Genomic DNA, 12,563 nt, shown 5'->3' with positions numbered 1-12,563 from the left:
TCTTGCCACAGATGACAGAAGCAGCAGCAGTCTCTGCCCCGGTTCCCTCTGCTCCTGGAGAAGAAGCCAAAGAGGAGCAAAAGGAGCAAGACGACCACAAGCCTGCAGCTGTGGTCACAGCAGAGCCTGATGCTTCCAAGAGAGTAAGTGCCAGTTGTGGGTGCTGCTGTCTTTAGTGCAAGGCAGAGCTGCAAGTTTCTGAGCAGCCAGCACTTGCTGTTGCTGGCTGAGGATGCTGAGTGCTGGACTCCTGCAGGACGCGGCCATTTCCTGCAGGCAGGGACAGCTAGAAATTGGCCTTTGGCCTGTCACCTTGAGGCACCCAAGAGCTGGGGGCTGCGGCTCAGCTTCTGCCTGCTTGGCTCAGTGAAGCTCTGTCTCTGGGCTTCTGCAGGGCCGTGACCAAGGGCACAGGTGCTCGTGCTGGAGGTCACAGGGCTTTCTTTAGTTGTTTTCCCTTTGTGCAAAGGTGTGTTTGGCTTGTGGAAGTGTTCTGCAGTTTTCTGCAGCAGTTCTTCACTTGTACACTCTCTTTTGGCTTTTGATAAGCGGCAAGGAGATGATTGCGTTGTCCATGAAGCTGGGGTAGGCCATTCTTGTGGGGTGAGGCCAAAGGAAGCAAGTGCCTTGTAGGGAAGGCTTCTTGCCAGGCAAAAAGCAGAAGGGGCAAGTTGCTGTGGATGCGTTTTGGGATGAAGCCTGCAGCTTTGGAAATGGCATTAGTGGCTCGCGTGGGGGTGAAGCTGCAAGTCCTTGACTGCTGTCTTGTGTTGCTGAGAAGAGGAAGGACATCTTGGAATTGTGGCTGCTGTATTTGACGTCAAAGGGGCAAGTTTGTGGTGGGGGAGCTGCGTGGGCCCAAAGGACCCAGGGGTGCCGGTCAAGAGCAGCTGAAGGTGGGCCAGCGCGTGGCCAGGGAGCCAAGAATGCCAAGGGCGTCCTGGCCTGTGTCAGCAAGAGTGGGGCAGCAGGAGCAGGGCAGGGAGCGTCCCCCTGGGCTGGGCAGCGCTGCAGGCACAGCTGGGAGTGCTGTGCCCAGTTGTGGGCCCCTGTGAAGCAGAAAGTCCTTGAGGGGCTGGAGCGTGTGCAGAGGAGGACACGGGAGCTGGGGAAGGCTGTGGAGCGCAAGGCCAAGGAGGAGGTGCTGAGGGAGCTTTAGCCTGGACAACGGGAGGCTCGTCAGGGCCCTTCAGGCACACTTCCATAGATCCATAGAGGACAGCGCTCACCCCAAGGCCTGCTTCCCTGCCAAACATCCCCGCTCTGCATGCAAGGGCTTTAGCCATCTGAGGAGGTGACACTTCCAATTTGTGGTTTCTTGGCTTGCTAGGAGGAGAAGCCCTGCTCATTTTCTCTCTTCCCAGCAAGCAAAGATGCTTCTGCACAAGCTTTCCTGCCCTTTTCCTGCACCGAATGGGATTCTGATCCACTTTTACTTTTCCATGTCTGCCACAGCAATAGCAAAGGCCTTGCTGGCTATTTCCTACTTTTCCATTTCACAGCTTTCAAGAGCTAAAAGCTCCCTTGTGCAGAGGCACTGTGCCTTGCAGATAGCAGCCATGGAGGACTATCAAATTCCTAGGCAAACAGAGTTCTCTTGAATTAGCCCATTTTAATCTGGCCGGAGTGACTTAGAATGCCATTGCTAAGAATGCTGATGATTTCTCCTTCAAAGAGGTGGTTGTAGATGCCAGGAGAAAGGAGCTGCTAAACGATAGGTAACGGCCTGTCCCTCATGTTTCTCTCTTGCCACAGATGACAGAAGCAGCAACAGTCTCTGCCCCGGCTCCCTCTGCTCCTGGAGAAGAAGCCAAAGAGGAGCAAAAGGAGCAAGACGACCACGAGCCTGCAGCTGTGGTCACAGCAGAGCCTGATGCTTCCAAGAGAGTAAGTGCCAGTTGTGGGTGCTGCTGTCTTTAGTGCAAGGCAGAGCTGCAAGTTTCTGAGCAGCCAGCACTTGCTGTTGCTGGCTGAGGATGCTGAGTGCTGAACTCCCGCAGGACGCGGCCATTTCCTGCAGGCAGGGACAGCTAGAAATTGGCCCTTGGCCTGTCACCTTGAGGCACCCAAGAGCTGGGGGCTGCGGCTCAGCTTCTGCCTGCTTGGCTCAGTGAAGATCTGTCTCTGGGCTTCTGCAGGGCCGTGGCCAAGGGCACAGGTGCTCGTGCTGGAGGTCACGGGGCTTTCTTTAGTTGTTTTCCCTTTGTGCAAAGGTGTGTTTGGCTTGTGGAAGTGTTCTGCAGTTTTCTGCAGCAGTTCTTCGCTTGTACAGTCTCTTTTGGCTTTTGATAAGCGGCAAGGAGATGATTGCGTTGTCCATGAAGCTGGGGCAGGCCATTCTTGTGGGGTGAGGCCAAAGGAAGCAAGTGCCTTGTAGGGAAGGCTTCTTGCCAGGCAAAAAGCAGAAGGGGCAAGTTGCTGTGGGTGCGTTTTGGGATGAAGCCTGCAGCTTTGGAAATGGCATTAGTGCCTCGGGTGGGGGTGAAGCTGCAAGTCCTTGACTGCTGTCTTGTGTTGCTGAGCAGAGGAAGGACATCTTGGAATTGTGGCTGCTGTCTTTGAAGTCAAAGGGGCAAGTTTGTGGTGGGGGAGCTGCGTGGGCCCAAAGGACCCAGGGGTGCCGGTCAAGAGCAGCTGAAGGTGGGCCAGCGCGTGGCCAGGGAGCCAGGAAGGCCAAGGGTGTCCTGGCCTGTGTCAGCAAGAGTGGGGCAGCAGGAGCAGGGCAGGGAGCGTCCCCCTGGGCTGGGCAGCGCTGCGGCCACAGCTGGGAGTGCTGTGCCCAGTTGTGGGCCCCTGTGAAGCAGAAAGTCCTTGAGGGGCTGGAGCGTGTGCAGAGGAGGACACGGGAGCTGGGGAAGGCTGTGGAGCGCAAGGCCAAGGAGGAGGTGTTGAGGGAGCTTTAGCCTGGACAACGGGAGGCTCGTCAGGGCCCTTCAGGCACACTTCCATAGATCCATAGAGGACAGCGCTCACCCCAAGGTCTGCTTCCCTGCCAAACATCCCCGCTCTGCATCCATGTGCTTTAGCCACCTGAGGAGGTGACACTTCCAATTTGTGGTTTCTTGGCTTGCTAGGAGGAGAAGCCCTGCTCATTTTCTCTCTTCCCAGCAAGCAAAGATGCTTCTGCACAAGCTTTCCTGCCCTTTTCCTGCACCGGATGGGATTCTGATCCACTTTTACTTTTCCATGTCTGCCACAGCAATAGCAAAGGCCTTGCTGGCTATTTCCTACTATTCCATTTCACAGCTTTCAAGAGCTAAAAGCTCCCTTGTGCAGAGGCACTGTGCCTTGCAGATAGCAGCCAGGGAGGACTATCAAATTCCTAGGCAAACAGAGTTCTCTTGAATTAGCCCATTTTAATCTGGCCATAGTGACTTAGAATGCCATTGCTAAGAATGCTGATGATTTCTCCTTCAAAGAGGTGGTTGTAGATGCGAGGAGAAAGGAGGTGCTAAACGATAGGTAACGGCCTGTCCCTCATGTTTCTCTCTTGCCACAGATGACAGAAGCAGCAGCAGTCTCTGCCCCGGTTCCCTCTGCTCCTGGAGAAGAAGCCAAAGAGGAGCAAAAGGAGCAAGACGACCACAAGCCTGCAGCTGTGGTCACAGCAGAGCCTGATGCTTCCAAGAGAGTAAGTGCCAGTTGTGGGTGCTGCTGTCTTTAGTGCAAGGCAGAGCTGCAAGTTTCTGAGCAGCCAGCACTTGCTGTTGCTGGCTGAGGATGCTGAGTGCTGGACTCCTGCAGGACGCGGCCATTTCCTGCAGGCAGGGACAGCTAGAAATTGGCCTTTGGCCTGTCACCTTGAGGCACCCAAGAGCTGGGGCTGCGGCTCAGCTTCTGCCTGCTTGGCTCAGTGAAGCTCTGTCTCTGGGCTTCTGCAGGGCCGTGGCCAAGGGCACAGGTGCTCGTGCTGGAGGTCACAGGGCTTTCTTTAGTTGTTTTCCCTTTGTGCAAAGGTGTGTTTGGCTTGTGGAAGTGTTCTGCAGTTTTCTGCAGCAGTTCTTCACTTGTACACTCTCTTTTGGCTTTTGATAAGCTGCAAGGAGATGATTGCGTTGTCCATGAAGCTGGGGTAGGCCATTCTTGTGGGGTGAGGCCAAAGGAAGCAAGTGCCTCGTAGGGAAGGCTTCTTGCTAGGCAAAAAGCAGAAGGGGCAAGTTTCTGTTGATGCGTTTTGGGATGAAGCCTGCAGCTTTGGAAATGGCATTAGTGCCTCGGGTGGGGGTGAAGCTGCAAGTCCTTGACTGCTGTCTTGTGTTGCTGAGCAGAGGAAGGACATCTTGGAATTGTGGCTGCTGTCTTTGAAGTCAAAGGGGCAAGTTTGTGGTGGGGGAGCTGCGTGGGCCCAAAGGACCCAGGGGTGCCGGTCAAGAGCAGCTGAAGGTGGGCCAGCGCGTGGCCAGGGAGCCAGGAAGGCCAAGGGTGTCCTGGCCTGTGTCAGCAAGAGTGGGGCAGCAGGAGCAGGGCAGGGAGCGTCCCCCTGGGCTGGGCAGCGCTGCGGCCACAGCTGGGAGTGCTGTGCCCAGTTGTGGGCCCCTGTGAAGCAGAAAGTCCTTGAGGGGCTGGAGCGTGTGCAGAGGAGGACACGGGAGCTGGGGAAGGCTGTGGAGCGCAAGGCCAAGGAGGAGGTGTTGAGGGAGCTTTAGCCTGGACAACGGGAGGCTCGTCAGGGCCCTTCAGGCACACTTCCATAGATCCATAGAGGACAGCGCTCACCCCAAGGTCTGCTTCCCTGCCAAACATCCCCGCTCTGCATCCATGTGCTTTAGCCACCTGAGGAGGTGACACTTCCAATTTGTGGTTTCTTGGCTTGCTAGGAGGAGAAGCCCTGCTCATTTTCTCTCTTCCCAGCAAGCAAAGATGCTTCTGCACAAGCTTTCCTGCCCTTTTCCTGCACCGGATGGGATTCTGATCCACTTTTACTTTTCCATGTCTGCCACAGCAATAGCAAAGGCCTTGCTGGCTATTTCCTACTATTCCATTTCACAGCTTTCAAGAGCTAAAAGCTCCCTTGTGCAGAGGCACTGTGCCTTGCAGATAGCAGCCAGGGAGGACTATCAAATTCCTAGGCAAACAGAGTTCTCTTGAATTAGCCCATTTTAATCTGGCCATAGTGACTTAGAATGCCATTGCTAAGAATGCTGATGATTTCTCCTTCAAAGAGGTGGTTGTAGATGCGAGGAGAAAGGAGGTGCTAAACGATAGGTAACGGCCTGTCCCTCATGTTTCTCTCTTGCCACAGATGACAGAAGCAGCAGCAGTCTCTGCCCCGGTTCCCTCTGCTCCTGGAGAAGAAGCCAAAGAGGAGCAAAAGGAGCAAGACGACCACAAGCCTGCAGCTGTGGTCACAGCAGAGCCTGATGCTTCCAAGAGAGTAAGTGCCAGTTGTGGGTGCTGCTGTCTTTAGTGCAAGGCAGAGCTGCAAGTTTCTGAGCAGCCAGCACTTGCTGTTGCTGGCTGAGGATGCTGAGTGCTGGACTCCTGCAGGACGCGGCCATTTCCTGCAGGCAGGGACAGCTAGAAATTGGCCTTTGGCCTGTCACCTTGAGGCACCCAAGAGCTGGGGCTGCGGCTCAGCTTCTGCCTGCTTGGCTCAGTGAAGCTCTGTCTCTGGGCTTCTGCAGGGCCGTGGCCAAGGGCACAGGTGCTCGTGCTGGAGGTCACAGGGCTTTCTTTAGTTGTTTTCCCTTTGTGCAAAGGTGTGTTTGGCTTGTGGAAGTGTTCTGCAGTTTTCTGCAGCAGTTCTTCACTTGTACACTCTCTTTTGGCTTTTGATAAGCTGCAAGGAGATGATTGCGTTGTCCATGAAGCTGGGGTAGGCCATTCTTGTGGGGTGAGGCCAAAGGAAGCAAGTGCCTCGTAGGGAAGGCTTCTTGCTAGGCAAAAAGCAGAAGGGGCAAGTTTCTGTTGATGCGTTTTGGGATGAAGCCTGCAGCTTTGGAAATGGCATTAGTGCCTCGGGTGGGGGTGAAGCTGCAAGTCCTTGACTGCTGTCTTGTGTTGCTGAGCAGAGGAAGGACATCTTGGAATTGTGGCTGCTGTCTTTGAAGTCAAAGGGGCAAGTTTGTGGTGGGGGAGCTGCGTGGGCCCAAAGGACCCAGGGGTGCCGGTCAAGAGCAGCTGAAGGTGGGCCAGCGCGTGGCCAGGGAGCCAGGAAGGCCAAGGGTGTCCTGGCCTGTGTCAGCAAGAGTGAGGCAGCAGGAGCAGGGCAGGGAGCGTCCCCCTGGGCTGGGCAGCGCTGCGGCCACAGCTGGGAGTGCTGTGCCCAGTTGTGGGCCCCTGTGAAGCAGAAAGTCCTTGAGGGGCTGGAGCGTGTGCAGAGGAGGACACGGGAGCTGGGGAAGGCTGTGGAGCACAAGGCCAAGGAGGAGGTGCTGAGGGAGCTTTAGCCTGGTCAACGGGAGGCTCGTCAGTGACCTCCAGGCAGAGTTCCATAAATCCCTGCAAGATAGTGCTCCCTACAAATGCTATTTCTTCTACAAATACCATCTCACTGCATCCAGGTGTTTTTGACACTTCATTTGGTGACTCTTTCATATTGTGGTTTCTTCCTTTGTTAGGAGGAGAATTCCTGTTCAGTTTCTCATTTCTCAGCAAGGCAGGGCTATTTTCCTCAAACTTTTCTGCCCTTTTCCAGCACTTGTTGAGATTCTGCTTGCATTTTCTTTTGTAAGGTGATGTTTTTGGAGGATGCAGTATTTTTGCATGGGAACACATTTTTTGGGGCAGCGAGCTCGGTGCAGAAGGAGCTGTTCTGGTGCCAGGCCAGTCAACAGGGCCTTGCACTTCGCATTCATATTGACAGTACCTCTGCCTTTTTGCAGCCCAGGGAATCAGTAAATGTGGTGTTTGGGAATTGAGCAGGAAATCAATGCTCTTGCATTCCAGCTGGTCCTCAGAGATCAGAGGAGCTGGGAGGGGCTGGGCTTTATTTCTGATTACAGCCCCTTTAGCACTCTCAGTGTAGTCAAGTCCAAGAGAAGCACTTGGCCAAGCACAGATGCTGCAAGAGTGCCATTCCCAGTGCAATGCTCTGCATCTGATTGCATTCCATAAGGACCTAAGTGCTCCAGATTCCCTGGGAGTGTGGTTTATTGAAGCAACAGGAGAGCAATCTCAGGATTGCTGCTGATCAGGGCAATGGCTACCAAGTGTGTGTAGCAACAGAAACGATAGGAAAGAGAGATTATAAGAGTGAGTACTATATTTCTATCTATCTATCTATCTATCTATCTATCTATCTATCTATCTATCTGTCATTTGCATAATTGAATCTTCTTGGCTCTGGTCCAAAGCAGTTGGAGGTGCAAAGTTCACCTAAAGCATCCCTTTCAGGAGAGGATTAGAGACACGTTCTGTTGACTGATTCTGAGCAGGCAGAGCTGTTTCCCCCTCCAGATATGGTGGTTTTTTTCCCCTCAGAGCTGTTTTCCTCCTCCAGCCTCTTCGTCCTGAGGCCCCCAGTTAATTCTTTAATTTTCTGCCTGTCCCAGAGAGGTGGAAGAATTCCATGTTTTAGGTGGTGAAGAGAACATGAACTCCAGAAGTGTCTCTCATAAAGGGTGAGCTCACCCAGGAAGCCACCTGCAGAGGCAGGATGGAGCTGTGGGACTGCGCTGGGTGTCAGTCACTACTGAAAGACAAACAGGACATGGCAGGAGCAGAGGGAGGCCCTCACCAGACCCCTGAGAAATGCCACACCTTCCCTGTCAGCTGCCTGAGAGGCTATTGGAGCTTCAGCCCCAGATGGCCCCTGATTGTAGTGCCAGGGTCACTTTGGAATCTGTGCCTCCCCACAGGCAGAGAATGACCCAGGAGAGCAGCAGCACAGTGCTCTGGGAACGTGTGAGCCCATCAGTCCTTGAGTCTTAGCCCACAAATGTCGTATGGAAAGTTGAAACCCATCTTCTCTTGCTTTCTGTGCAGATCCTTCCAGAGAAAGAGCAGGAGCAGATTGCCTTATCAGAGATGCCATGCCAGACTCAGGGAGAGCTGAGAGCCCGAGAGCAGGAAGAGCAGCTCAGGCAGCAGGTGGAAGAGCCACAGGAGAATGGCCAGGTAAGCCTGACTCGCCAGGTGTCAGGGAAAGGGCAGGAAGAGGGGCATAAAACAGAGCTCTTGGGAGTGAGGAGGCCAGGAGTCCCAGAGGCACTGAAAGCACAGAGCCTTGGAATCTGCAGAGATCAGCACTGGGACAAGAGGGTTCCATTGGAAGCAGGTGTGGGTAGGGAAGCAGAAAGAAGTGGCTGAATAAATGTGATTTTGAGGCTGCAAGAGGAAAAAGCTGAGCCTTATGGCAGCTCCCAGTCACTTGCTCTGCATTTGTGTGTACAGAATATCAAGGCAGAGCCACAAGCAGAGCAGCCCGAAACTCAGAGTGCCATCATGGAAGTAAAGAAGAGGAACCAGGAAGAGACGAGAAGAATTCAAGAGGAGATGAATCTCCATCAGCAGAGGGGCGATCAACAAAACCAGGTGAGTGAAAGAGTGGCAGCCACTCCACTCATGAAAGATCCTCTCTCTCGTATTTTACAGAACTTGAAGGAACAGCTGGACACAGACTTTCAGAAAGCTCACGCTAAGATCAAGGCAAGGGAGAAGAGGCAGGAGGAAGAAATTAAAATCATCAGAGAAAAACTTAATCCCCTCCCTCAGGCTCTACAAAAGCAAGTGAGTGAAAGAGGGATAGCCACTGCAGTCACCAAACTGGTGGTTTCTGCCCTTCTGGCCTTCCCAGTGCAGAGCAGCAGGGAGCGGGGTGATGCCTCTGAGTGCCATCCTGCTCTAGTGTGTATCACAGTCACTCGGAAGGACATTTCCTGGTGTGCTGAATCTCAACTGCTGCCCTGGACAGTGGGACTTGTCCTTTGGCCTTTTGGCCAGCAGTCATCCAAATTGATTCCTGCTGGCCTGTTCCTGCTCTCCTTGTTTCTTGAGGTGTTTTTACAGGGGAATATGGTGACCCAGATGGAGGATTGAAACAAGCTGTCTGTATCCCTTGTAAATCTGTTCTTTCCTCACAGTCAGTGACTCTTGACTGACAGGGACAAGCTGTAGTCTCTGACTGCTTTGTTCTGTTTGACTCGAGGTGCAAGTGTTGACATCTCACCGGGCAGCCGGCAAAGACTTCCGGCAAATGAGTGGCAATGAAGAGCCCCGAGGCTGGCGTGAGGCACAGGAAGTGTCCCCACCAAAGGTGCTACAGGTTGGGCATGACCTGAAGATGGTGCAGGAAAAGAAGACACATTGGGGGGAGGCCGAACACTTGAACAAGGAGCTGCAAGTGTGTCTGAAGCCCTTGGAGGGGGAAAGGAATCCTTGAGAGGAAGTAGAATGGTCATTGTGGCAGTGATCCTTCAGAAAATCCATGAAAATGGACCATGAATCTGGCCATCCACTCGAGTAGAACTAGCCTTTGGTTTTGACCCATCCAGTCTGAGAAGTGGACATCAGAAAAAACCCACTTAAGAGCCCTGCATGTTGCTGACAGCACCTTCCTAAGGGCTTGCATTTGAAATGGAATCTCAGGCTAATCTCTGCCAGCCACCTTTCTGACATAAACTCATTTCTTGTCTCAGATCTACAAGGGCTTTGTCACCAAACCTGCTGCAGCCTTTGCTCTCCACCCCGAGAAGCGGAGCCGGGGCGGTTTGTTCATCTCCAGTGCTGACCCAGCTGCTGCTCAGCAACAGGAGATCAAGGATGACTCCCTGGAGCTACTGAGTACGTCTGCTGTATTTCTTGTCTGAGGGACAGTCTATTGTGTGCAGGTGCCAGCATAGCTGTACCAAATGTTTTTCCTGAGTTTGGTGTCCCAGGGACATTTAGAGACATTTCCCCACAGGAACTGCTGTAGAAAAGCAGTCTCTGTGCTGGCCACCTGTGCCGCAGAGCTGTCTGCCTGGTTGTTGTTGTTACCCAGCCAACCACAAAGGGTTCAAAACTCCAGGCTCTGGGTCTGCCTTTTGAATCTCCTGGAAGCTGGGATCTCTGCTTTAAAGTGAGCATCTTGCATTTTGTTTCCCTCAGGGAAAATAGTGAACATGGAAAATCCTGTGATGAAATACACGGAACTGGAATATATTGGCAGAGGGTGAGTCCAACCACAGTTACTTCTACATAACCATGGGCCAGGTGTTTTTCTGGTGGAATATCTATGCAGTGTGAAGTCAGAGCAGCTGCAAACAGACATCTATCCCCATGTTCAGACACTGGGGATAGATTGTCCCATCTCTCAGTGCTGCTCCGAATTCGTGAGTGTGCCCAGAAGGCATTGGCAGAGACACCTCCATGCTGCCAAGTTCTTGCCTGCAGCAAGGAACAGGACCTGGAAGATCTCCTTGTCTCTCAAGTGTGGGACAGTTCTGTGTTAATTTCCTGAGCATTTTTGTATATCTCCAAATCATACAGCCACACTAATAAAAGGGGAAGAAACGTGCTTGCCTGAAAGAGCAACCTACTCCCTGATAGCTGTCAGATAACAGTTCTCAGGAACATTTCTTTCCAAAAGATTGCTGAAGGAAATACTCCATGGTCAGGATAAAAACTGCACAGTTTAGAACCTGAAACCCAAGGTGAAAGAAGGAGCTCTCCTTAGGAGCTGAGGCAGTAAACAGCAACGCTTCAGGGACAGGCCCAGTGCCCATGCACTTGAGAGGAAAATGCATCATCTGCCTTCGGGCAGAGCCGCCTGCATCCGGCAGGTTTTAGGCATTTGCAGCAGAGATCTCCTCTGTGGGCTGGCTTTCACTGCAAGATCTGAATGTCTTCTCCTTTCTTTGCTGCTTTTTTGTTTCTAGGACTTTTGGAGATGTTTGCAGAGCACTTGACAATGCCACAGGAGGGCAGGTAAATGTCAACATCTCCCGCAGGTCCTCTGGTGTGAGCAGCTGTGGCTGGAGCTTTGAGTAGAGCTGTGCTGAAAAGGCACAAGAAGCACAGACTGCTACCAGCCTGCAAAATACATTTGGGACAGTCTTTGTCCTTCTCAGCTGCCAGAAGGAAGGCAAGGAGGGCAGCAGTTCCTTGCAGAGAAGGATGTGCTCATTTGCTCTCCATTGCTAAAACAAAGGTGGTGCCTTTGAGCATCTCACTGCTCTTTGGGGCTATGGCTTCAGAGTCCTGAATTCTCACTTCTGGCTGCCAGGAAATGCATCTGAAAGTTACTGGTAGTTCCTTAGCCACCTGCAGTGCTGCACTGGGGAACTGCACGTAGGGAGAGATCTGCACGGTGTCCCTAAAAGCCCTAAGTCCTGCCCATAGCCCGAGATGTATCCACAGAGTATTAAGGCATGGATTACTTCTTCTGAATCCCAGACAAAGCAGCAGGGAGTGTGCTCAGAGCTTTGTGGGTGATAGTTGAGACACCACAGTTACCAAGTGGACAAGGCAAAACCTCAGTGGCCACGTGTCCTGTAAGTGGCCTCCAAGGGAGCAGAGAAATGGGCTGTTGCAATGTCAGTTCCTAATTACTGCAATGCCCAATCACAAGGCAGTTTGGCACAGCTCGGCTGTGGCATTGCAAAAGCACTCGCTCCATGTGCCTTGTGGTCTTGTGCCGCCAACTTCTCAAGTTACTGATTTTCAATGTCATTTTAGGTGGCCATAAAGAAAATAAATCTCCAAGGACCGAGGAAGAAGGAACTAAAAGTCAATGAATTCATGCTCATAAAGACAAATAAGAATCCCAACTTGGTCAACTATTTAGACAGGTGAGTTGTTGTGAATGTTTGTTTACATATTGCAAACATGCATGGTAAAATTCCACTTTGTTCACTGGCAGAAAATAGAGCTGTAATTATTGGTTAATTATTATTGCTCTGCTCATCTCCAGTGGATGGGAAGAGAGTGCATCTTGTCTCCATGAGTCTTCCCTGGTACACAGAGTTTGAAAATTATTCAAAAACCTGCATCACTCATATCTTACTAAATCAATAGCCTGTAAGTTCACAGCCACCACATTGTTTTGGGGCTTGATTTTTTTCAAGAGTCCTCTTACGTCCAGATAAACTGACATGGATTTCCCTTGGATTGTGTCCCCTCTTTTCCATTACTTTGCATGCCAGGAAGACTAGGTGCTTATTTCCAGAAACACACAGTTTGACAGGTTTTTGATCTGTTCCTAACCTGCAGTTTTTACTTGCTGGCTATTGAAGACATCTCCTTTTTTCACAGCTGTGCCTTTCTTCTTGAGACAGATTGTAAACAATGCACAGCCTAGAGGGAATGTCTATTCCTTTCATTCTGTCCTTGTCACAAAGGGACTTGGAAACAAGAATCAATCAAGAAAACAACCTAGCCATGCATGTTTATCTCCATGCTCTTGTTTCCTTCTTTCAGCTACCTTGTGGATGGGCAGCTCTGGCTGGTCATGGAGTACATGGACGGAGGCACTCTGAGCAATGTCATCAGCGAGACCCACCTGTCTGAAGACGAGATGGCAGCCATCAGTCGGGAGGTCAGCAATCCCACCTGTGCTGCCCAGGGCTTGGGCAGGATTGTCTGGGAAACAGGGCTGCGACCTGGAGTGATTTCATGTGCCAAGCTTTGTTTCTGTGTTGCTG

The sequence above is a fragment of the Vidua macroura genome, chromosome Z (assembly GCF_024509145.1).
Source record: "Vidua macroura isolate BioBank_ID:100142 chromosome Z, ASM2450914v1, whole genome shotgun sequence".
Classification (NCBI taxonomy): Eukaryota; Metazoa; Chordata; class Aves; order Passeriformes; family Viduidae; genus Vidua; species Vidua macroura.
The sequence above is the reverse complement of the archived record's forward strand: the minus strand, read 5'-3'. Positions refer to the sequence as shown.